General features: G+C 42.0%; 1 long non-coding RNA gene and 1 pseudogene across 2 annotated transcripts; both read left to right on the forward strand.

The window, feature by feature from the left end:
- LOC112078521 (zinc finger protein 721-like) overlaps window positions 1-16,215 on the forward strand; it is a 25,978-nt pseudogene extending 9,763 nt beyond the window's left edge.
- A 2,628-nt stretch (window positions 16,216-18,843) lies between these two features.
- LOC139026784 (uncharacterized) lies at window positions 18,844-19,646 on the forward strand. 2 transcript variants are annotated; one of them, XR_011478726.1, is made up of 4 exons: window positions 18,844-18,905; window positions 18,945-18,984; window positions 19,198-19,319; window positions 19,570-19,646. It is a non-coding gene; the product is annotated as an uncharacterized lncRNA (long non-coding RNA). The 2 variants fall into 2 exon arrangements; XR_011478727.1 differs by lacking the exon at window positions 19,570-19,646 and adding an exon at window positions 19,445-19,477 and having other exon boundaries at window positions 18,845-18,908.
- The last annotated feature ends 5,581 nt before the right edge of the window (window positions 19,647-25,227 follow it).

A 25,227-nucleotide genomic window follows, 5' to 3' on the forward strand; every position in this document is an offset into this window, starting at 1 on the left:
CAAGTTAGCTGGCTAACTCATTGATTCTGCTTTGTATTAAGCTAAAATACTTTGTTCCTCTGTCTGTTTTTTACCCTATATCTGTTCATATTCTTACAGGAGAGAGCCCCAACCCAGACTCAGTCAACGAGCCCAGTTCCACAGCATCAAGACTGCCTGGTTGTGGGAGTTACCCCTGTCCTCAATGTGGGAAGTGTTTCAGTCGAGCAGGAGACCMGAAGACTCATCAGAGGTCGCACAGTGGAGAGAAGCCTCACCAATGCTCTCTTTGTGGGAAGTGTTTCAGTCGAGCAGGAGGCCTGAAGACTCATCAGAGGTCGCACAGTGGAGAGAAGCCTGCCAGTACTTTCAATGTGATTATCAAAGAGGAGGAGGGTAACTGTACTCTCAATGTGATTGTCAAAGAGGAGGAGGATGAGAAGGAAAAGAGAGGAGTTGAGGAAGAGAAGGAAACTAGTGGTGTAGTTGACCCAGATACATCAAGACTTCGTGGTCGTTACCCCTGTCCTCAATGTGGAAAGAGTTTCAGTTCCTCAGGTAATCTAAAGAATCACCAGAGAGTTCACACTGGAGAGAAACCTTACCACTGCTCCCAATGTGGAAAGGGTTTCGGTCYAGCAGGAGGCCTGAAGASTCATCAYAGATCGCACAGTGGAGAGAAGCCTCACCACTGCTCTCTTTGTGGAAAAGGTTTCAGTCGAGCAGGAGACCTGAAGACTCATCAGAGATCGCACAGTGGAGAGAAGCCTGCCAGTACTTTCAATGTGATTGTCAAAGAGGAGGAGGATGAAAAGGATATCGATGAGAAGGTAAAGAGCGAAGTTAAGGAAGAGCAGGAAACTAGTGGTGTAGTTGACCCAGATACATCAAGTCTATCTGCTCGTGGTCGTTTCCCCTGCCATCAGTGTGYGAAGAGTTTCCGTTCCTCAGGTAATCTAAAGAATCATCAAAGAGTACACACTCGAGAGAAACCATTTCACTGTGTCACATGTGGGAAGAGTTTCCGTGAAAAATTCAATCTCACGAGACATAAGAAGGTACATAGTGGGGAGAAGCCTTATCACTGCAKCCAGTGTGGGAAAAGCTTCAATCGTTCTGGAAGTCTTAAGGAACACCAAAGAGTACATACAGGGGAGAAGCCTTACCACTGCTCTCTTTGTCGGAAGAGTTTTAGTCAGCCAGGAAACCTTAAGAAACACCAGAGAATACATACAGGGGAGAAGCCTTACCATTGCTCTCTGTGTGGAAATAGTTTTTGTTTCGCTGGAAACCTAAAGAATCATCTGAGATCACACTGTGGAAAGAAGCCTTACCACTGCTCTCAGTGTGGMGAGGGATTCCCTCAACTAAAAAGTCTTAAAAGCCATCAGAAAATGCATATTGGAGAGACACCTCCCTCTACTTTCAATGTGATTGTCAAAGAGGAGGATGGTGACTGTACTTTCAATATGATTGTCAAAGAGGAGGAGGATGGGAAGAAAATTGATGAGAAGGAAATGAGAGAAGTTGAAGAGGAGGACAATAGTGGTGTAGTTGACCCAGATACATCAAGACTGCCTGATCGTGGTCGTTACCCCTGTCCTCAATGTGGAAAGAGTTTCACTTCCTCAAGTAATCTTAAGAATCATCAAAGAGTACACACTGGAGAGAAACCTTTCCTCTGCTCACAATGTGGGAAGAGTTTCAGTGAAAAAGTCAACCTTAAGAGACACGAAAGAGTACATAGTGGAGAGAAGCCTTACCACTGCACCACATGTGGGAAGAGCTTCAATCATTCAGGAAGCCTTAGAGATCACCAGAGAATTCATACAGGGGAGAAACCTTACCACTGCTCACTGTGCGGAAATAATTTTCGTTTTGCTGGAGACCTAAAGAATCATCAGAGATCACACAGTGGAGAGAAGCCTTATCACTGCTCTCGGTGTGGAGAGGGATTCACTCAGCTAAGAAGCCTAAAAAGTCATGAGAGAATATCCATTGGAGGGAAGCCTTCCTGTGCTTTCAATGTGATTGTCCAAGAAGAGAAATAAGTTGAGGGAGAGGAGCGTGATGTGAAGTGAGGATACATAAGCAACTCTATAAGTATTGAAATTCACACTAAAACCTTGCAATTGTGTCTTTTGTGACAACATGGTCATGGGCAGCACCATTTAGGGCTATCTTCATCTTCTTACTCTTTATGAGTGTATTGGAAGTTCACAAATAGGCCTGTATCGGAGCTGAGTCTATATAGGCCTTTATACTGAGCTGAGTCTATATATGCCTGTATACTGGGCTGGTCTATATAGGCCTGTATACTGGGCTGAGTCTATATAGGCCTGTATACTGGGCTGAGTCTATATAGGCCTTTATACTGAGGCTGAGTCTATATAGGCCTGTATACTGGGGCTGAGTCTATATAGGCCTGTATACTGGGGCTGAGTCTATATAGGCCTGTATACTGGGGCTGAGTCTATATAGGCCGTATACTGGGGCTGAGTCTATATAGGCCTGTATCTGGGTGAGTCTATATAGGCCTTATACTGAGGCTGAGTCTATATAGGCCTGTATACTGGGCTGAGTCTGTTTATAGTATATACTGGGGCAGAGTCTATATAGGCCTGTATACTGGGGCGTGAGTCTTATATAGGCTGTATACTGGGTGAGTCTATATTAGGCCTGTATACTGGGCTGAGTCTATATAGGCTGTATACTGGGGCTGAGTCTTATTAGCCTGTATACGGGGCTGAGTCTATATAGCCTTTATACTGAGGCTGAGTCTATATAGGCCTGTATTACTGGCTGAGTCTGTATATAGTATATACTGGGGCAGCGTTATATATAGTATATACTGGGGAAGAGTCTGTATATAGTATATACTGGGGCTGAGTCTATATATAGTATATACTGGGGAAGAGTCTGTATATAGTATATACTGGGGGCTGAGTCTATATAGTATATACTGGGGAAGAGTCTTATATAGTATATACTGGGAGAGTCTGTATATAGTATATACTGGGGCTGAGTATCCCAAAAGGAGTGTCCCAAATGGCGCCCTATTCCCTCTGTTGTGCACTACATTTGACCATGGGCCCTATTCTGTAGTGCACTACATTTGACCATGGGCCTATTCTGTAGTGCACTGCATTTGACCATGGGCCCTATTCTGTAGTGCACTGCATTTTGACCATGGGCCTATTCTGTAGTGCACTACATTTGCAGGCCCTATGGGCTATTCTATTGAATACAAAATAAGTCCATAGACTCCAGTAGAATTCAGTTGTGGATATTTTTTATACATGATTAAACTCAGTAGAAGGGCTGGTTTGTATTGACATCAAGTCTATTGTTATGTCATGATCTGGATGGAACCTGTGTTTTTTTTTAGAATATTGTTCTGTTCCGGAACAGTATAGATCCTTTTGTTGTCAGTTCTGGTTCTGTTCTTGAAATTCCGGTTTTCTTTTCTGTTCCCTGAACTGGTTCCAACCCCTTGTTTAGAATATTGTAAAGTATCCATTAATTAAATAATAAATCCTAACAAATTGTAATCTTCTTCTTCATTTAACTTCTAGTTCCTCCCAATCCCGGATCCGGGAGCACCCCACAGTAAAAAGCTGACTAGCATAGCCTAGCATAGCGTCACAAGTAAATACAAGCATCTAAATATCATTAAATCACAAGTCCAAGACACCAGATGAAAGATACAGATCTTGTGAATCCAGCCATCATTTCTGATTTTTATAATGTTTTACAGGGAAGACACAATATGTAAATCTATTAGCTAACCACGTTAGCAAAAGACACCACTTTTTTTACTCCACCAGTTTTTTACTCCATCAGTAGCTATCACTAATTCGACTAAATAAAGATATTATAGCCACTAACCAAAAACAACTTCATAAGATGACAGTCTGATACATATTTATGGTATAGCATATGTTTTTTTTAGAAAAAATGTGCATTTTTCAGGTATAAATCACATTTCTACATTGCAGCTGCAATCTGAAATAGCGTTGGAAGCAGCCGGAATAATTACAGAGACCGACGTCAATTACAAAATACTCACCTAAACATTTCTGAAAATCGAAAAATACACAGCATACAGCAATCGAAAGACACAGATCTTGTGAATCCAGACAATGTTTCAGATTTTCTAAGTGTTTTACAGGGAAGACACAATATGTAAATCTATTAGCTAACCACGATAGCAAAAGACACCACTTTTTTTCTCCACCATTTTTTCCTGCATCAGTAGCTATCACTAATTCGACTAAATAAAGATATATATAGCCACTAACCAAGAAACAAACTTCATAAGATGACAGTTGATAACATATTTATGGTATAGCATATGTTTTTTTAGAAAATGTGCATATTTCAGGTATAAATCACATTTCTACATTGCAGCTGCAATCTGAAATAGCGTTGAAGCAGCCGGAATAATTACAGAGACCGACGTCAATTACCAAAATACTCATCCTAAAACATTTCTGAAAAATACACAGCATACACAAATCGAAAGACACAGATCTTGTGAATCCAGACAATGTTTCAGATTTTCTAAGTGTTTTAACAGCGAAAACACATATATCGTTATATTAGCATACCACATGAGCTAACATCACCAGCATTGAATCAAGCCAAAAGGGTCGATAACGTTATCGCCACCAAAATATTAATTTTTTCACTAACCTTCTCAGAATTTCTTCATATACGATCCAGCATTCCTGTAGTGCAGGATCAGTGGCTTACTATTACACCGCTCAGACTGTCGATTGATATGCTAGTTGTATGGTAGTCTCGATGGTACTATGATGGATGGTCGTGTACATATGTTAGTCAGTCATCGTCGAGCAGAATCTTGTCAGTGGTGACTCCGCTCTGCTAATGCTCTATTCGAGCTCACATACTAGTGGACATACACGGATAATCAGCACAGAAAGACGGACACATCTTTAGAGAAGATTGGGCACCTAATAGTTCATCGCCACTTAGTTCATTATACTCTCAATGATTATGTATTGAGCTACAATGATTAAAATATATTCATGGAGGAAATGCAGCTAAGATAGAGAATATATGCATTGGTATATTACATATGCCTCGTTATCCGCTGTAGTCCTCCGATTTTTAATTAATATTTACGTTACTAGCGAGCATACGCGCTAAATGTCAAGAGTTTAGACAGCCAGTTCTTACTATACGTGTCCGCAAAACAACATAACTCGAGACTACCAGAGCAACTAGACAGGCTCTTACTTGTCTTTCCGAGGACCGGTAGAATGGATGTGGATGTGAAAATAATAAAAATCAAATTTAAATATCTACTATTTCTAAAATTGAGGCACTCTAGCGTATCATAACAGTATCTCTGCAGGTCATGTGACGTCCTTTGTCCGAAGAACGAATACGCTACTGTCACTCTATGTAGTAGGAGATCTAACGAACACTACCCAACTACAGCTATGCGACTAGCCAGCATACATCTGATACGCTCACACCAGGCACTTATGGCCATGCGCGACAAATCATCACATCGCACACCAAGATACTCATGGCAAGTTTCAGGAAAAATAGACATATAATCACATCGCGATCTGGACCTCAAGATCTAGACTACTAATAATCGCGTGTTTCAACACTCAGCGCTTCGTTATGAGGTAACACCTCTATGGACACGTGTGATTCGAGATGTCATCCTACAGGACGAGTTATATCTCCCTTGCATACAGGGGAACCGCAAGAGCTTTGCGCATGCCCGATTTACTGCATGGTCCTTCTTGCGTGCGCGTATCGACCCACACTCAGTGTAGATAAGAAGCCAAGGCTATCAATCTCCATGCTCTCCAAGTGCCGTGTATATACACATGCTAGATGAAAGCACGCCCATTTAGGTAGACCATTCGCACTTCATTCTACATTGCGCTCTACTGAGCTGCCATAGAGCGGACAGGTCGGAGCCTCGTCATGTCTATTGCTCAATTTGACCTGAAGGGCGACACACAGATGTTTCTCCCCTGTGCGCTCTCTTCTCGATAAATGCCACGAGACTATTTTCCAGAGCTCTCGCATGTACACTTGGTGCATGGGGAGTTTCGCTGTAGAGAGGAGGATATTTGAGTTGCTGGTTGCACGCCACGAGGACATAGAGTGTTCGAAAGCAGAGTATTTAGGAGGAACTCAGAGTGACTGATTTTTCCGTACTCCTCTAATATGGTCACAGTTACTGATCCGCCTTTGGGTTGTGTCGAGATTCTGATTCTGTCCTTGATATGTCCTCTCGGTGTTTTGCTTTTCTGTTCCTGAATGCTCCCGCGTTTCCAACATCCCCTGTGTGTTAGAAGAATAATTGCTAACGCCTATGCGCATTACCTCTGAATAAAAATCCATAACACAATACTAGTACATCTGGAACTTCTGTTCATTACCAGGTGGATGCTGTGTAGTATGATTAGTCAGTTTGAGTCCATGAAAGTCGAGGATAATTGTATCGATGGTGCCGCTGAATAATCACAAGAATAAACAGTATGCAGCAAGTACATTAATTGTAGCGCAACATAATATCCACCAATACACCATCATACTGCAAGCCTTGTGCTGGCATATACATCTTACCTCTTACGCCACGTCTCTTCTCCTACCTGGTGCGTTCGAGCTTCCTTCAGAGATCCAGGACTACACCGGCAGAATGATTTGTATGTGACGACATATACAAACGCTGGTGCATCTGCCTCTTCTCAACTATTATCGTCTTACTACCACAACAAACTCGAATCAATGTAGCGACTGAGTATTAACATATTCAGCGAGCACAAAAGAGTCTGACTGTGGATACAAAATAGTTCATGTCTGGTCTGGGTCAAAAAGATCTCAAATGATATATGTGAGACAATTACGATATATACTAATTTGGCTGCCTGTGTTGTAAGATTCGTCCATGCCATCCCAATGACAGACTTATGATTTACATGTGATGTTCTGTCACTTCTCTTCTCTGTATTACAGAGCGAGATTGCGGCTGTAATCCGTGCAACACGTGAATATATCAGTAAAACAGATATGCTGATATTTTGCTTCAAGTGCTTAGATGTACTGAGTATATGCATACTTTAGTGTTAAACTTTTGAGTATAGCTTCATACCATTTCTTTTCGTTAACGTAGATGTGGAACAGTAGATGCTGTACCTCGCGTGGCCTTATCGTCAATATATCTGAGCAGTTCATAAAGTGGTGTGTTATATTACCTCTCAGGCACCCAAAGCTCTAGCACTGTCTATATGCTCTTCAATCATACCAGCCACGCCATCGGTGCCTATTTGCCCTTGATAGTGCTCGGCGGAGCGTCATCTCGCCCCAATAGAAGTGGAGCTTCTTGGGCGTATGATAAGGTTGTTTGGGTCGGACCCGATGGACCACTGAAGTGCTGAGATAGACATGCCATGGACTGACTTCTCATCGAGCATCATTATCTAATCCCATCTCGATTTCCACCACAAACATACCAGTCTAAAGGAGACTGATATAACATACAACGACTTTCCATAATCGTCTTTATACACGTTAATGTGGAAAAACCTGTACTCTTTTCGAGCAGACAGTCGAGTGTACAACTCTCGTAGTACCGTCTTCTTTAGCTGTTATGTGGTTGGAAAATGAGATGAATGAGTATAGTTGGCATTGGTCCTGGCGAACAACGAGAGCACAAATCGACAGTCAACAGTCATTAGGGTGGTCGGCACTCTGCTCTCCCCAGTCTGTCTATGGAGAGCGCTGCTCAAAGCGCTGAGTGCAATTTGTCAGCTTTGCCGTATTAAACTTAATCGTATGACGAAAGCCGCAGTCTTTCTGCATTTTTAAAAAGAAATGGTAATACCGTTTTAAAAAGTGCATATCATCCACAATACTCTATTTTACGTTTTCTGTTCTTCATCTCCCTTTCAGAAAAAAAATTCCAATCAAGTATTTTGAAGACAACAAAAATCGATGCTCAAATTTGAAAGCGATTGATCAGCTTTGAATCTATTTGTGTTTTGTTTGAGAGAGAATGTGAGTGGGAATGGGAGGTGCATATTGTGTTGATAGCAAGCCCAAAGCTATGGAGAGGAGTGTGTGAGTGGAATGTGTGAGTGGATAAGTGTCTCACATCATGAACTCTGATAGGGAGTTCTTTCCACAAACCTTTTAATCAGCTGAACACATTCGCTAAGTTTTTTCGCAGATGTTTTACCAGACAGGGCACGCAAAACAAGATACCTTACCTTCCTCGGCAACAAAACTGGCAGGACGGAAGAGAGCGACTATGGCTCCCAATCCATGTGCAACACACTGGAACTCATGGTTCTCATCAAAGCCTCTACAATGGGTCCATGCTGTGTACCACTCAGAGCAGTATGGCCTCTACAATGGGTCCATGCTGTCTGTTACCACTCAGAGCAGTATGGCCTCTACAATGGGTCCATGCTGTGTACCACTCAGAGCAGTATGGCCTCTACAATGGGTCCATGCTGTGTACCACTCAGAGCAGTATGGCCTCTACAATGGGTCCATGCTGTGTTGTCATGTGTTGCTGCCATGCTGTGTTGTCATGTGWTGCTGCCATGCTGTGTTGTCATGTGTTGCTGCCATGCTGTGTTGTTGTCTTAGATCTCTCTTTGTGTAGTGTTGTCTCTATTGTCATGATGTGTGTTTTGTCCAATGTTTTAATTTAATTATTTTTTTATTTTAATCACAGCCCCCGTCCCCGCAGGAGGCCTTTTGCCTTTTGGTAGGCCGTCATTGTAAATAAGAATTTGTTCTTAACTGACTTGCCTCGTTAAATAAATAGAGATGGAAATACAGGTATGATTTAAATCTACATGCATTCTACAATTAATTAAATCATTGTCATATCATTGTAATTATGCCGTGATGTCATTTCATATTTCCTATGTTCCTCTTTTTTTATTCCGTGTCATTCACAGATGTGGGGCCAAAGTGCACCGCAGTCTGTAGAGAATCTCCACGAGATGCTACAAGACCACGACCTGCTACAAGACCACGACCTGCTACAAGACCACGACCTGCTACAAGACCACGACCTGCTACAAGACCACGAGATGCTACAAGACCACGAGCTGGTTCAGTTGCTGCAGATTCAGCTGAACATCATGGCAGACAAGTGCAAAGTCATCCTGCAGCTTCTCCACATCTTCCAGAGCAGACGCCCCTTGCAGATGAATATTGTAGCAAACAAATAACTACAGAATGATGCTTATTTACACTACTTCGACGCAGTTGACGACTTGCTCTTTGCTGTGAAAACAAAAAATATTGAGCACTGTTGAAGAAGCATACAGAAGTGCAGAGGGGGAAAACGTACAAAGTACATGTGAGATGGACAGCYTGCCATKGAGTTCCTCCAAGAAGTTAGGGTGTTTTGATCAACGTCACATTGTGTTTATGGTTGACAGAGTGTCCAGCTACAAGGCTCTTCCAGGCTTCAGTAAGGTACCACGAGATGAACTGGATGCCTTCTTGACYAATGTAGGACCAGCAGCACTGAGAGCCACAGTGAGATGGGGTGGTGGATTTGGATATCTTCTGGAATGGTCTTCGAGAGACTTCCTGTGCTGAGCACCTGACCAAACGCTACAAAGATGCAGTCTCAAATTCAGCTGATGCTGAGCGAAGCAACAGTGTCTACAAACTTGTGTTGCCCAGCCGTAGGCGATCAACCTCTAACAACAACCTACGAGCCTTGGTCTTCATGTACACAACCAACGACTCCGCAGTGGCGCAATTGATATGGAGGAGGATCAATCAATCAAATGTATTAAAGAGCCCTTCTTACATCAGCTGATACCACAAAGTGCTGTACAGAATCCCAGCCTAAAACCCCAGACAGCAAGCAATGCAGGTGTAGAAGCACCGGTGGCTAGGAAAAACTCCCTAGAAAGGCCAGAACCTAGGAAGAACCTAGAGAGGAACCAGGCTTGAGGGGTGGCTTCCTCTTCTGGCTGTGCCAGGTGGAGATTGTAACAGAACATGGCCAAGATGTTCAAATGTTCACAGATGACCAGCAGGGTCAAATAATAATATGATTACATTGAGATATAGGCCTAGATGAGCCTGGCCCTTGGTCACCCCCCACCTCATTATGTTCAGAAAATGAGCTGTGTTTGTTTTCAAAAAAAGCACTTGGTCTCTAACTGTTTTCATGGAAGATGAACTTGAGTATTATGTCTTAATATATGTTTAATTGCAGATTGGACCCCAGGTGTTTCTTTTGTCATAGTTTAATTTTTTTAGTACTTACAGATTATGGGGAATGCATTTTTTATGTTGGAACTCTGAGCTAGCTTCCATCCCATTTTTTGTTCAGAAAAAGAGCTGTTTGTTCAGGAAAACTTGAGCACTTTAAATGTTTCTAATTGTTTTTGTATGATGTATTCTGCTTAAAATCTTCCTAAAACTGATCACATATATGATTTTTTTATTGCTTTATATGAAATTAACGTGAGAAAAAAAACATTGCAAAATGTATCTCAGAATTTCCGAAAAGCTTCACAAAATCAAAACATTTTCAGAAGTAGAAAATCAGAAAAGAATGTCACGAAATCCTGTATTATGTTGGTAGATTGTCTTTATTAATGTCAGTATAGTCACTTTAAATAATGCCATTTTAATGTTTACATATCTTACATTGCTCATCTCATATGTATATACTGTATTTTATACAATCTATTGCATCTTGCTTATGCCTCTCGGTCATCGCTCATCCATATATTTATATGTACATATTCTTATTCCATCCCTTTAGATTTGTGTGTATTAGTAGTTGTTTGGAATTGTTAGATTACTTGTTAGATATTACTGCACTGTCGGAACTAGAAGCCAAGCCTTTCGCTACACTCGCATTAACATCTACTAACCATGTGTGACCCATTCAATGGATTTGATAGTAACATGATAATAAAGGATAACATATGCTGTACACTGTTGTAATAATATAGCACACACTGCTGATAGAAATATAATGTAATGATAGCTTGTTTGTTTTGTTTGAAATATCTATTTTCGTTTGTTTAGCCTGACTTCTTTCCTCAGAGGCCGTAAAAATGCCACAATGACTACGCTGATACGACACTCACGAACATTCCCTGCGGTATCTCATAATCCAAAACTCACTCGGAAGTGGATACGTTTTTCCCGCTTCCTCTACGAGACTCACCATTTCCTAAGTTATTTTCAGCCAACAATTAGCTACAGGAAATCAGTTCCAGGTAACCTATTGCTAATTATTATTATTATTATTTGTTTAATGATGCTTGTAGCACGGTCTGTAAACCAACGCATTCAATGATGAAACGGAAGTTATTGCGCGGCCTGTCTTTGTTGTTATCCCAGCTAGTTAGCCGTTAGCTAGCTAGCAACACATCTCCCGTCCAACCCGTTTGTGTAGCTAGCTAGCTAACATGCTAACTTTATTTCAGGGTCACGGTTGAAGTGTAACTTTTATTTCATAGTTAGCCAAGCTGTCGTGTCATCGTGCGTAAAATGACTGTTGCGAGGAATTAGCTTAACCGGCTGCTCCTTGTTTAGCCACAGGCCTTTTTGTAGGCCGTCATTGCCAAATAAGAATTTGTTGTTAACTGATTTGCCTAGTTAAATAAATAAAACAGATGTTTGGTTTAGCTATTTAGGTAACCACTAGCAAAATTAGCAGGACTAACCGTGGCTAAACTAACGTTAACAGGTGTTGTGCCGAAAATCACCCCCCTGACAGAATTCACCCCCCCTAATGCGTGAACGCGCACGCACGCAATTCTACATTTTCTTGCCTGCCGAAAAGAAAAATAGCCTTGCCGACCACCCCTTATAATTTCCTTATTTTTGTGTCTAGAGTCAAATACTCTCTGTGGCACACACATGAGCACAGGTCACATGAGCTACCAAAATACTTTATATAGAACAAACTTCGCGTCAGGATATGCAACCGAAATGAATAATTAATGTATGTGTGTTATACTTAAACATAGATCAGAAATCTCAGAAATCTCAACAAGGAAGCAAGTCGCAGCAATGAAGAATTGAGTGCGTCCGCGTTTCTGGCAGGGGGGGAGATTTCGGCACAACACCAGCTACCAGTTTATGCAAACGTCGAATCCCAATGCTTCGAACCCCACCTACAGTGATTTTGCGCAAAATGGTGCGCAGCAACAGTTCAGCCTTCAGCTACCATTTCTGCCAAGCCGTCCAGGAATACACTTTTATGTATACGTTCGATCAATTCAACGAATGCACTGCCTATGCAAAGCAATGCTGTAAAGCAAGCGCAAGTATCCCATTGGAAATGAATGAATGTACTTCTGGTTGTACCAAAATACAATGATACTGTCGGTGTGATCAAGGCATAACACTTTTTCAAGCAAATTAAGAAGGAATATCGACATACTTGTAGCGACATAAGAAGCAAAATTCCATCAAAATAATAAATACAGTTGTGAAACAGGCAGAATAAGGAAGTACTTCCGGGTCAAGGATGTTTTGGAATCCTTCAGAATAAGAGTCCTGTCATGGATATATGGATATACTGACAAGATGCATGTCTCTCCTCCCTAATAATGGGAGTAGTTGTCCACGAACACGGTTGGCTGTCTAGCTTCCCCTATCCTTTCTTTGAATTGGTCGATACATCTCATTATTGTAATCCTTTTTGAATATTTGATGAGGGTTGTTGACGCCAACCGCCTGTATTCAATGGAGCGAGATGGATCAAATAAAATGTTATTGGTCACATGCACATGGTTAGCAAATGTTAATGCAAGTGTAGCGAAATGCTTGTGCTTGCAGTTCCGACAGTGCAGTAATATCTAACAAGTAATCTAACAATTAATCCATAACAACTACCCAATACACACACATCTAAAATCTAAGTAAAGGAATGGAATAAGAATACATATGTTCAAATTAGTCCTTGTGCAAAGAGTTGTATGGTTTGTTTAACTTTATTCATTGGTTTTTCATACATTTTAAAGTGACAACTCTGTGTCTACATCACTCTGTTACCTTGCAATTGCCCCTAATTCTAACACAAGAAGATGCTTGTCTTGCCTAATAGCCGATAGGCGAATGTTTGAATAGGCTCCTGAGGATGGGTGGTAATTTCAATCACTGAGTGTATCAGATATTAGTAATGAATTTGAACTGAATATGCTTGTACTCAACAGCCAGTGTTTTTCTTCACTTATGCCTAATCTGACTGACTGTTGTCGTCAATCCTATATATTATTTAATGGAAAAGGTTTCCTGCTGGACGGGATGTGTGGTCAGCTAGCTTAGATACATTTTGTTGTCTTTTCCAGAGCTATACCGACGACATAGGTTTGTGAAAATCACCCTGAACTCGTTGGGTCTCCTCTTTAGATCTATCCAGCCTACCATGTCTGAACCAGGTTCTGGTTGTGGTGTTCCAGCCCAGAGAAGCCCACAGCGGGGTCCAGAGTTGTGTCAGTGACGCTGGGGACTGCAGTCAAACAGTGGAACTCAATGTGATTGTCAAAGAGGAGGAGGAGGAGAGAGAAATCAATGAGCGGGAGGAGGAAGAGAGAGAGGAGGACAGGGACTCTGTTGACTCAGGTAAATTCAGGCTAACATCCTCTTTGGTTCAGAGAGTTGAACAACCCAAAATAGCTATTGATTTTCTGGTTCATTAAGAAATGTAAACTTACATATTGTTTTGGGTTGTTAGTCAATTAAATGATGCCAATTTCAAGTTAATCTTTCAAACAATATATATATTCTGAATATTTAGGCAAGTTAGCTGGCTAACTCATTGATTCTGCTTTGTGTTATACCCTCAGCCTCTGTATGTGTAAGAGGGAAGGCGAGTGTCCACTGACCATTTGGCAATGCATTGTAATTTCACAATGACATTATCTATGTGTGATGCTATGCAACAAGCCCCTTGCAAAGTATTTATCTCAATACTCTGTTAATCCAAATTAATGTTGAATCCTGTGTTGGTAAGCTTAAAGCCTTTGTTTCTTTGCCAGTTTCTGACCATATATATGTTCATATTCTTCAGGAGAGATCCCCAACCCAGACACCGTCAACAAGCCCAGTTCCACAGCATCAAGACTACCTGGGCATGGGAGTTACTCGTGTCCTCAATGTGAGAAGAGTTTCAGTTCCTCAACTATTTACAAGAATCATCAAAGAGTACACTGAGGAGCTCTGCACTGTGGGAGAGTTTCAGTGAGAAAGTAAACCTTAAGAGACACGAGAGAGTACATAGTGGAGAGAAGCCTTACACTGCACCCAATGTGGGAAGAGCTTCAATCATTCTGGAAGCCTTAAGGAACATCAAAGAGTACATACAGGGGAGAAACCTTACCACTGCACTCTTTGTAGGAAGTATTTCAGTCAGCCAGGAAGCCTTAAGAAACATCAGAGAATTCATACAGGGGAGAAACCTTACCACTGCTCACAGTGTGGAAAGAATTTTCGTTCGCAGCGAGACCTAAAGAGTCATCAGAGATCACACAGTGGAGAGAAGCCGTACCACTGTTCTCAGTGTGGGGAGGGATTCACTCAGCTCAGGCGTCTTAAAAGTCATCAGAGGATACACATTGGAGGGAAGCCTGTCTGTGCTTTAAAGGTGATTGTCAAAGAGGAGGAGGTTGAGAGGGAAATCAAAGAGGAGGAAAAGCGAGAAGTTGAGGAGGACAATAGTGGTATAGTTGACCCAGATACATCAACATTACCTGGTTGTAGTCTTACCCTGCCATCAATGTGGAAAGAGTTTCCGTTCCTCAAGTAATCTACAAGAATCATCAAAAAGTACACACTGGGAAAAGCCTTACCACTGCTCTGAGTGTGGGGAGGGATTCACTCAGCTACTACGTCTTAAAAGCCATCAGAGAATACACAATGGAGGGAAGCCTGTCTGTGCTTTAAATGTGATTGTCAAAGAGGAGGGGAGTGAGAGGGAAATCAAAGAGGAGGAAAAGCGAGAAGTTGAGGAAGAGGAGGACAATAGTAGTGTAGTTGACCCAGATACATCAAGACTATCTGGTCGTGGTCGTTACCCATGCCATCAATGTGGGAAGAGTTTCCGTTCCTCAAGTAATCTAAAGAATCATCAAAGAGTACACACTGGAGAGAAACCTTATCACTGCTCACAATGTGGGAGGGGTTTCAGTGAGAAGGTAAACCTTAAGAGACATGGCAAAGTACATAGTGGAAAGAAGCCTTACCACTGCACCCAATGTGAGAAGAGCTTTAATTATTCAGGAAGCCTTAAGGAACACCAGAGAATACATACAGGGGAGAAGCCTTACCACTGRTCTCTTTGCGATAAGAGTTTRAGTCAGCCAGGAAACCTTAAGAAACATCAGAGAATACATACAGGGGAAAAGCCTTACCACTGCTCTCTTTGCGGTAAGAGTTTCAGTCAGCCAGGAAACCTTAAGAAACATCAGAGAGTACATACAGGCGAGAAGCTTTACCACTGCTCTCATTGTGGGGGGGGTTTCACTCAGCTAAGAAGTCTTAAAAGTCATGAGAAAATACATATTGGAGGGGAGCCTGCCTGTGCTTTCAATGTGATTGTCAAGGAAGAGGAGGAGGAGGAGGAGGGAGAAAAGAAAGAAGTTGAGGGAGAGGAGAATGACGTGAAATAAAGGTGAAGTGAGGATACATAAGCGAACTCTGTAGGTATTGAAATTCACACCTATCCTTGCAATTGCATCTTCTGTGACAGCATGGTCATGGGCAGCACCATTTGAGTTTTAAATCAGTAAAGGGCTTTCCTGCACAACTGTAAAATCCGACTGTAGCCTTGTCACAGCCAGGTCAGCAGTCGGGGTAATTCCGTAACGTAATAGTATCATCCGTATTTAGATGAGATCGAGACAAGATCATTAACAACTATAGTGGTTGCTGTAATAGTGKTATGCCCAGGCCTAAAGCCTGATTGGTTTACATTAACAATACATGTCTCATTGTAAACCAGGTTGCCTGTCCGGGCCTAAGCCTGTGTTCCTGGCCTTGACCCAAGCATCATTTATTTTATGAATTACTTCTGAAAAGGATACCACCACCTAATGTACTGCAGTGTGAATAGACTGAACAAGATACCACCACCTAATGTACTGCAGTGTGTACAGTCTGAACAGGATACCACCACCTAATGTTTACTGCAGTGTGTATAGTCTGAACAGGATACCACCTAATGTGCTGCAGTGTGTATAGTCTGAAAACAGATAAAACACCACCTAATGTACTGGCAGTGTGTACATTTCTGAACAGGATACCACCTAATGTACTGCAGTGGTTGTTACAGTCTGAACAGGATACCACCTAATGTACTTGCAGTGTGTACAGTCTGAACAGCGGATACCACCACCTACTGTACTTGCAGGTGTGTATAGTCTGAACAGGATACCACCACCTAATGTGCTGCCAGTTTGTACCAGTTCTGAACAGATAACCACCTAATGTGCTGCAGTGTGTACATTCTGAACATGATACCACCAACCTAATGTACTGCAGTGTTACAGTCTGAACAGGCATACCACCTAATGTACTGCAGTGTGGTACAGTCTGAAACAGGATACCACCACCTTACTGTTACTTTTTTTTGGCCCAGTTGGTTGCTACAGTCTAAACAGGATAACACCTAATGTTGCTGCAGTGTGTACATTTCTGAACATGATACCCACCACCTAATGTACTGCAGTGTGTACAGTCTGAACAGCGATACCACTCCTAATGTACTGCAGTGTGTACAGTCTGAAACAGGATACCACCTAATGTCTGCAGTGTGTACATTCCTGAACATGATACCACCACCTAATGTTACTGGCAGTGTGTTACCAGTCTAACAGGATACCACCTAATGTACTTGCAGTGTGTACAGTCTGAACAGGATGCGGGTACCACCCAACCTACTGTACTTGCAGTGTGTATAGTCTGAAACAGGCATACCACCACCATAATGTGCTGCAGTGTGTACAGCTGAAACAGGATTACCACATAATTTGCTGCAGTGTGTTCAGTCTGAACAGGATACCACCTCCTAATTGTGCTGCAGTGTGTACAGTCTGAACAGGAACACCCTAATGTACTGCAGTAGTGTACAGTCTGAACAGGATACCACCTAATGTGCTGCAGTGTGTACAAGGTCTGAAACAGGATACCACCTAGTGTGCTGCAGTGATGTACAGTCTGAACAGGATACCACCTAATGTGCTGCCAGTGTGTATAGTCTGAACAGCGATACCACCGCCTAATGTGCTGCAGTGGTACAGTCTAACAGGATACCACCTAATGTTGCTGCAGTGTGTTACCAGTTGCAAAACAGGATACCACCTAATGTATGCAGTTGTGTACAGTCTGAAACAGGTACCACCTTAATGCTGCTGCAGTGTGTACATTCTGAACAATGATACCACCACTAATGTACTTGCAGTGTGTACAGTCTGAAACAGGGATACCACCTCCTAATGTACTCAGTGTGTACAGTCTGAACAGGAATACCACCTATGCTGCTGCAGTGTGTACATTCTAGAACATTGGATACCCCAAACCCCACCTTTTTTTTTTCCTAAAATTGGGTTTGGGCTGGCAAAGGTGGATGTTAAAACCAAAGTTTTCTGAAACCAGGATACCACCTAATGTACTGCAGTGTGTATAGTCTGAACAGGATACCACCAACCTAATGTAACTGCAGTGTGTACAGGTCTGAACAGGATACCACCTAATGTGCTGCAGTGTGGTATAGTCTGAACAGGATACCACCTAATGTGCTGCAGTGTGTATAGTTCTGAACAGGATACCACAACCGTAGTGTGCTTTGCATGTTACAGTCTTGAACAGGATACCACCTTAATGCTGCTGCAGTGTTGTATAGTCTGAAACAGGATACCACCTTAAGTGCTGCAGTGTGTACAGTCTGAACAGGATACCTGCCTAATGTGCTGCAGTGTGTACAGTTCTGAACAGGATACCACCTTAATGTGCTGCAGTGTGTACAGACTGTACACACTGCAGCACATTGTATTCGTCGCGTTCACTGCCGCTAGAGGTATCCTGTTCAGACTCGTACACACTGCAGCACATTAGGTGGTATCCTTGTTTCAGACTTTACACACTGCAGCACATTAGGGGTATTTCCTTGTTTCAGACTGTACACACTGCAAGCACACCTAGGTTGGTGGTTATCCTGTTTCGCAAGGACTATACCACACTTGCAGCACATTAGGTGGTATCCTGTTTCAGACTTATACACACTGCAGCACATTGGTGGTATTCCTGTTCAGACTGTACAAACCACTGCAGTACATTAGGTGGTAGGAATCCTGTTCAGACTATTACACACTTGCGAGTTACATTAGGTGGATTCTCGGTTCAGGACTGTACAATCACATTTAGAGTGTGGTATCATGTTCAAGGAATGACACACTGCAGCACCATTAGGCTGGTTTCCTGTTTCAGACTGTACACCACTGCAGTACTTAGGAGGTTGGTATTCCTGGTTCAGACTGTTACACACTGCAGACATTAGGTTGGTGGTTCATGTTCAGAATGTACACACTGCAGCACATTAGGTGTATCCTGTTCAGACTGAAAAAACCACACTGCCAGGTACATTAGGTGGTATCCTGTTCAGACTAGTACACACTGCAGCACATTAGGTGGTATCACTGTTCAGACTGTACACACTGCAGCACATTAGGCGGTGGTATCCTGTTCAGACTTACACACTGCAAGCACATTAGGTGGTATCCTGTTCAGACTGTACACACTGCAGCACACATAGTGGTATCCTGTTCAGACTGTTACACACTGCAGCACATTAGGTGGTATCCTGTTCAGACTGTACACACTGCAGTACATTTAGGTGGTATCCTGTTCAGACTGTACACACTGCAGCACATTAGGTGGTATCCTGTTCAGACTGAACACACTGCAGCACATAGGTGGTATCCTGTTCAGACTGTACACACTGCAGCACATTAGGTGTGGTATCCTGTTCAGACTATACACACTGCAGTACAGTGGTGGTGGTATCCTGTTTCCAGACTGTACACACTGCAGTACATAGGTGGTATCCTGTTCAGACTGTACACACTGCGAGTACATTAGGATAGTGGTATCATGTTTCAGAATGTACACACTGCAGCACATAGGTGGTATCCTGTTTCAGACTGTACACACTGCAGTACATTGGAGGTGGTATTCCTGTCAGACTGTACACACTGCAGTACATTAGGTGGTGGTATCATGTTCGACTGTACACACTGCAGCACATTAGGTGGTATCCTGTTCAGACTGTACACACTGCAGTACAGTAGGTGTGGTATCCTGTTCAGACGTTACACACTGCAGACATTAAGGTGGTATCCTGTTCAGACTGTACACACTTGCAGACATTAGTTGGTGGTATCATGTTCAGAATGTACACACTGCAGCACATTAGGTGGTATCCTGTTCAGACTGTACACACTGCAGACATTAGGTGTGTATCCTTGTTCAGAACTATACACACTGCAGTACATACGGTGGTGGTATCCTGTTCAGACTGTACACACTGCAGTACATTAGGTGGTATCCTGTTCAGACTGTACACACTGCAGACATTAGGTGGTGATCCTGTTCAGAATGTACACACTGCAGTACATTAGGTGTGGTAATCCTGTTCAGACTTATACAACACTAGCAGCACCATTAGGTGGTATCCGTTCAGACTATACACCACTGCAGTACATTAGGTGGTGGTATCCTGTTTCAGACTGTACACCACTGCGTACATTAGGTGGTGGTATCTTGTTCAGTCTATTCACACTGCAGTACATTAGTGTGTGGTATCCTTTTCAGAAGTAATATCCATAAAATAAATGATGCTTGGGTCAAGGCCAGGAACACAGGCTTTAGGCCCGGACAAGGCAACCTGGGTACAATGAGACATGTATTGTATAATAATCTCTAACATCAGGCTCTTGCGCGGGCGATAGCACTATTACAGCAACCACTATAGTTGTTAATGATCTTGTCTCGATCTCATCTAAATACGGATGATACTATTATCGTTACGGAATTACCCCGATCTGCTGACCTGGCAAAGCTACGAGTCGGATTTTACAGTTGTGCAGGGAAGACCCTTACTGATTTAAAACTCAAATGGTGCCCCATGATGCCTGCTGTCACAGAAGATGCATTGCAAGGATGAGTGTGAATCCAGATGTATCCTACAGAGTCGTGAGTGATCCTCACTCACCTATCACGCATTCTCTTCCTTCTTTTTTTTTCTCCTCCTCCTCTTCCTTGACCAATCACATTGAAAGCACAGGCAGGCTCCCCTCCAATATGTATTTTCTTTCATGACTTTTTTTAAGACTTTCTTAGCTGAGTGAAACCCCCCCCCACAATGAGACGTGCCAGTGGCGTAAAGCTTCTCGGCCTGTATGTACTCTCCTGATGTCTTCTTAGGTTTCCTGCTGACTGAAACTCTTACCGCAAAGAGAGCAGTGGTAAGCTTTCCCCTGATGTATTCTCTGAATGTTTTCTTAAGGTTTCTGGCTGACTAAACTCTTATCGCAAAGAGAACAGTGGTAAGGCTTCTCCCCTGTATGTATTCTCTGGTTTCCTTAAGGCTTCCTGAATAATTAAAGCTCTTCTCACATTGGGTGCAGTGGTAAGGCTTCTTTCCACTATGTCTTTGCCATGTCTCTTAAGGTTTACCTTCTCACTGAAACCCCTCCCACATTGTGAGCAGTGATAAGGTTTCTCTCATGTGTACTCCTTTGATGATTCTTTACGATTACTTGAGGAACGGAAACCTTTCCACATTGATGGCATGGGTAACGACCACGACCAGATAGTCTTGATGTATCTGGGTCAACTACACTACATTTGTCCTCCTCTTCTCAACTTCTCGCTTTTTCCTCCTCTTTGATTTCCCTCTCACTCCCCTCTTTGACAATCACATTTAAAGCACAGACAGGTTCCCTCCATTGTGTATTCTCTGATGGCTTTAAGACGTAGTAGCTGAGGAATCCCTCCCCACACTCAGAGCAGTGGTAAGGCTTTTCTCCAGTGTGTACTTTTTGATGATTCTGTAGATTACTTGAGGAACGGAAACTCTTTCACATTGATGGCAGGGTAAGACTTACAACCAGGTAATGTGATGTATCTGGGTCAACTATACCACTATTTCCTCCTCAACTTCTCGCTTTTCCTCCTCTTTGATTTCCTCTCAACCTCCTCCTCTTTGACAATCACCTTTAAAGCACAGACAGGCTTCCCTCCAATGTGTATCTCTGATGACTTTTAAGACGCCTGAGCTGAGTGAATCCCTCCCCACACTGAGAACAGTGGTACGGCTTCTCTCCATGTGTGATCTCTGATGACTCTTTAGGTCTCCTGCGAAACGAAAAATTCTTTCCACCACTGTGAGCATGGTAAGGTTTCTCCCCTGTATGAATTCTCTGATGTTTCTTAAGGCTTCCTGGCTGGACTGAAAACTTCCTACAAAGAGTGCAGTGGTAAGGTTTCTCCCTGTATTACTCTTGATGTTCCTTAGGCTTCCAGAATGATTGAAGCTCTTCCCACATTGGGTGCAGTGGTAAGGCTTCTCTCCACTATGTACTCCTCGTGGTCTCTTAAGGTTTACTTTCTCACTGAAACTCTTCCCACATGCAGAGCAGTGAAAAGGTTTTTCTCCAGTGTGTACTCTTTGATGATTCTTTAGAATAGTTGAGGAACTGAAACTCTTCTCACATTGAGGACACGAGTAACTCCCATTGCCCAGGTAGTCTTGATGCTGTGGAACTGGGCTTGTTGACGGTGTCTGGGTTGGGGATCTCTCCTGTAAGAATATGAACATATAAATGGTCAGAAACTGGCAAAGAAACAAAGGCTTTAAGCTTACCAACACCAGGATTCAACATTAATTTGGATAACAGAGTATTGAGAGTAAATACTTTGCAAGGGCTTGTTGCATAGCATCACAACATAGATAATGTCATTGTGAAATTACCAATGCATTGCCAAATTGGTCAGTGGACACTCGCCTTCCTCTTAACATACAGAAGGCTGAGGGATATAATACAAAGCAGAATCAATGAGTTAGCCAGCTAACTTGCCTAAATATTCAGAAATATATATATTTTTTAAAGATTAACTTGAAATTGGCATCATTTAATTGACTTAACAACCCAAACATATTAAGTTTACATTTCTAATGAACCAGAAAATCAATGCTATTTTGGGTTGTTCAAGCTCTCTGAACCAAAGAGGATTTAGCCTGAATTTACCTGAGTCAACAGAGTCCCGTGCTCCCTCTCTCTCTTCCTCCTCCCGCTCATTGATTTCTCTCTCCTCCTCCTCCTCTTGACAATCACATTGATTCCACTGTTGACTGCAGTCCCCCAGCGTTCACTGACCCAACTCTGGACCCCGCTGTGGGCTTTCTCTGGGCTGGAACACCACAACCAGAACCGGTTTCAGACATGGTAGCGCTAGAATAGATCTAAAGAGAGACCAAACGAGCTTCAGGGTGATTTTCACAAACCATTGTCGTGGTATAGCTCGAAAGACAAAAGTTATCTAAGCTAGCTGACCACACATCCCGTCCACAGGAAACCTTTTTCCATTAAATAAATATAGGATTTACGACAACAGTCAGTCAGATTAGGCCATAAGTGAAGAAAAACACTGGCTGTTGAGTACAAGCATATTCAGTTTCAAATTCATTACTAAATATCTTGATACACTCAGTGATTGAATTACCACCCCATCCTCAGGAGCCTATTCAAACATTCGCCTATCGGCTATTAGGCAGACAAGCATTCTTGTGTTAGACATTAGGGCAATTGCAAGGTAACAGAGTGATGTAGACACAGAGTTGTCACTTTAAAATGTATGAAAAACCAATGAAATAAAGTTAAACAAACCATACAACCTTGCACAAGACAATTTGAAACATATTGTATTCTTATTCCATTCCTTTACTTAGATTTTAGATGTGTGTGTATTGGTAGTTGTTATGAAATTGTTAGATTATTGTTAGATATTTACTGCAACTGTCGGAACTGCAAGCACAAGCATTTCGCTACACTTGCATTAACATTTGCTAACCATGTGCATGTGACCAATAACATTTGATTTGATCCATCTCGCTCCATTGAATACAGCGCGTTGCGTCAACAACCCTCACATTAATAGTTCAACACACACCAAAGGATTACACTAATCATAAATGAAGAAATATGAATTGTGCAATATATCCCCATTACACCTATTAACATGAGAATGTATTTAGGTGAAGCTGAGTGAGAGTGCTTACAGAGCGGACCAAAAACCGTTTTGTTGTACTTTGTGGTGCTAGAACTCCACTTTTCCTACATGTTGAGTAAGGCCGACGCCGTTGAGGAACATTGTCTGGGTCTTACATAAAGCTATCCTACAACAATAGATTAATATACCACTATTAAACTAGAGCTCATACTATTCTGTTAAGACCCTACAAAACATCCTTGAACCCAGAGACGAAGATAATTCTTGCGTGGTATGTAACTTGCACGTGTGTGTAGTTCTCCTGACGAACTGTAGATGTGTGTTCCAATTTTATTTTGAGTAGCCCGAGAAGTTCTCTGCTCTAGCAATATGTACGGCTACAATGGATTTAATGATCGATTTATAATTTGCTCTCTTATTTTCTTTAATATGAATCCCTTTTTGCGTGTGTAAGATAAAACAACAATTTGCAGTGGTGTGATGCACTGTTTGATGCGGACCACTCTGCCGATCCATTTTATCTATGTGGTCGTAGTGATTTAAGGTACCAAGTCTCTAGTTAGACAATTCATTGAATTGTTCAATATTCCAATTATTGTGGTTTTTGCTATACTAATGGCCGCTTGCGCTTTACTTTAGTCTATTTGGCTTATTCGTGACCAGATAGAGGGCGAGTTTGCAACTCTCATGTTAAGAAAGAATTGCAAAAGTCGTTAATACGTCTTAATTACATAAAAGTGTATTTCCATTGGACGGCTTATGGCAGAAAAATGGTAAGCCCTGTGTAAAAGGTCCCTTGAATACTGATTTGTCAACTGCAGAACGACCATTTTGCTGGCAAATTCGAACGTGTATTTATGGTGTGGTGTGTTCGATAGCATTTGAATGTTTGGGTGGTATCTGTACGTGTTGCAATATATACTGTCCTTACCGCTGGGTGTTGGTAGCTACGGAAAATCTTCTCTCTCTCTTGGCACGGAGAATTTAACCGCGGAACGCATCAGGCTCACTTCTGCTCTTTGCTGCAGACTTAACTTCCCTGTGAATGGTGATGTTTTTTCTGAGTAATATTTTCTATCATATGATATGAAATTTAAATTATTCAGACAACAACTAACATTAATTATTTCTCATAATTACAAGTTTGCTATATTTCCGTGGTACGTGCAAAGTTCCCATGTCATGAATATACATAGTTGATTTGAGGTGTTGACTTATCCGTGTTGACCTGTTGGAAGCTCATGTGTCAATTGCGAGAGTTGAAGTATTGACTCTAGGACACAAAATTAAGGAAATTATAAGGGTGTTTCGGCAAGGGCTTTTTCTTTTTCGCAGTCCCAAGATAATATATAGCAATTGCGTGCGTGCGCGTTCAACGCATTTAGTGGGGGTTCTGAATTCTTGTCAGGGGGTTGATTTTCGGCACAACCACCTGTTCAACGTTTAGTTTAGCAACGGTTTAAGTCCTTGCTTAATTTTTGCTAGGCTGGTTACCTAAAATCTAATATCCAAACATCTGTTTTATTTATTTAACTAGGCAAATCTAGTTAACAAACAAATTCTTATTTTGCAATGACGCCTACCAAAATGGCCTGTGGCTAAACATAGGAAGGCATGAAGAAATCGCGGTTAAGCTATATTCCTCGCAACAGTCATTTTTTACGCACTAAAGATGACACGACCAGCTGGGCAACTATTGAAATAAAAGTTACACTTCAACCGTTGAAACCCTAAATAAAGTAGCTATGTTAGCTAGCTAGCTACACAACGGTTTTGGTTACGGAGATGTGTTGCTAGCTAGCTAACGGCTAAACTAGCTGGTGATAACAAATCAAAGACAGGCCGCTTTGGTCAATAAACTTAACGCGTTAATTCATCATGAATGCGTTGGTTTACAGACCGTGCTACAAGATCATTAAAAACAAATTTAATAATTAATAATAATTAGCAATAGGTTACCTGGAA

This window comes from Salvelinus sp. IW2-2015, unplaced genomic scaffold, assembly GCF_002910315.2.
Source record: "Salvelinus sp. IW2-2015 unplaced genomic scaffold, ASM291031v2 Un_scaffold5804, whole genome shotgun sequence".
NCBI classification, from domain to species: domain Eukaryota; kingdom Metazoa; phylum Chordata; class Actinopteri; order Salmoniformes; family Salmonidae; genus Salvelinus; species Salvelinus sp. IW2-2015.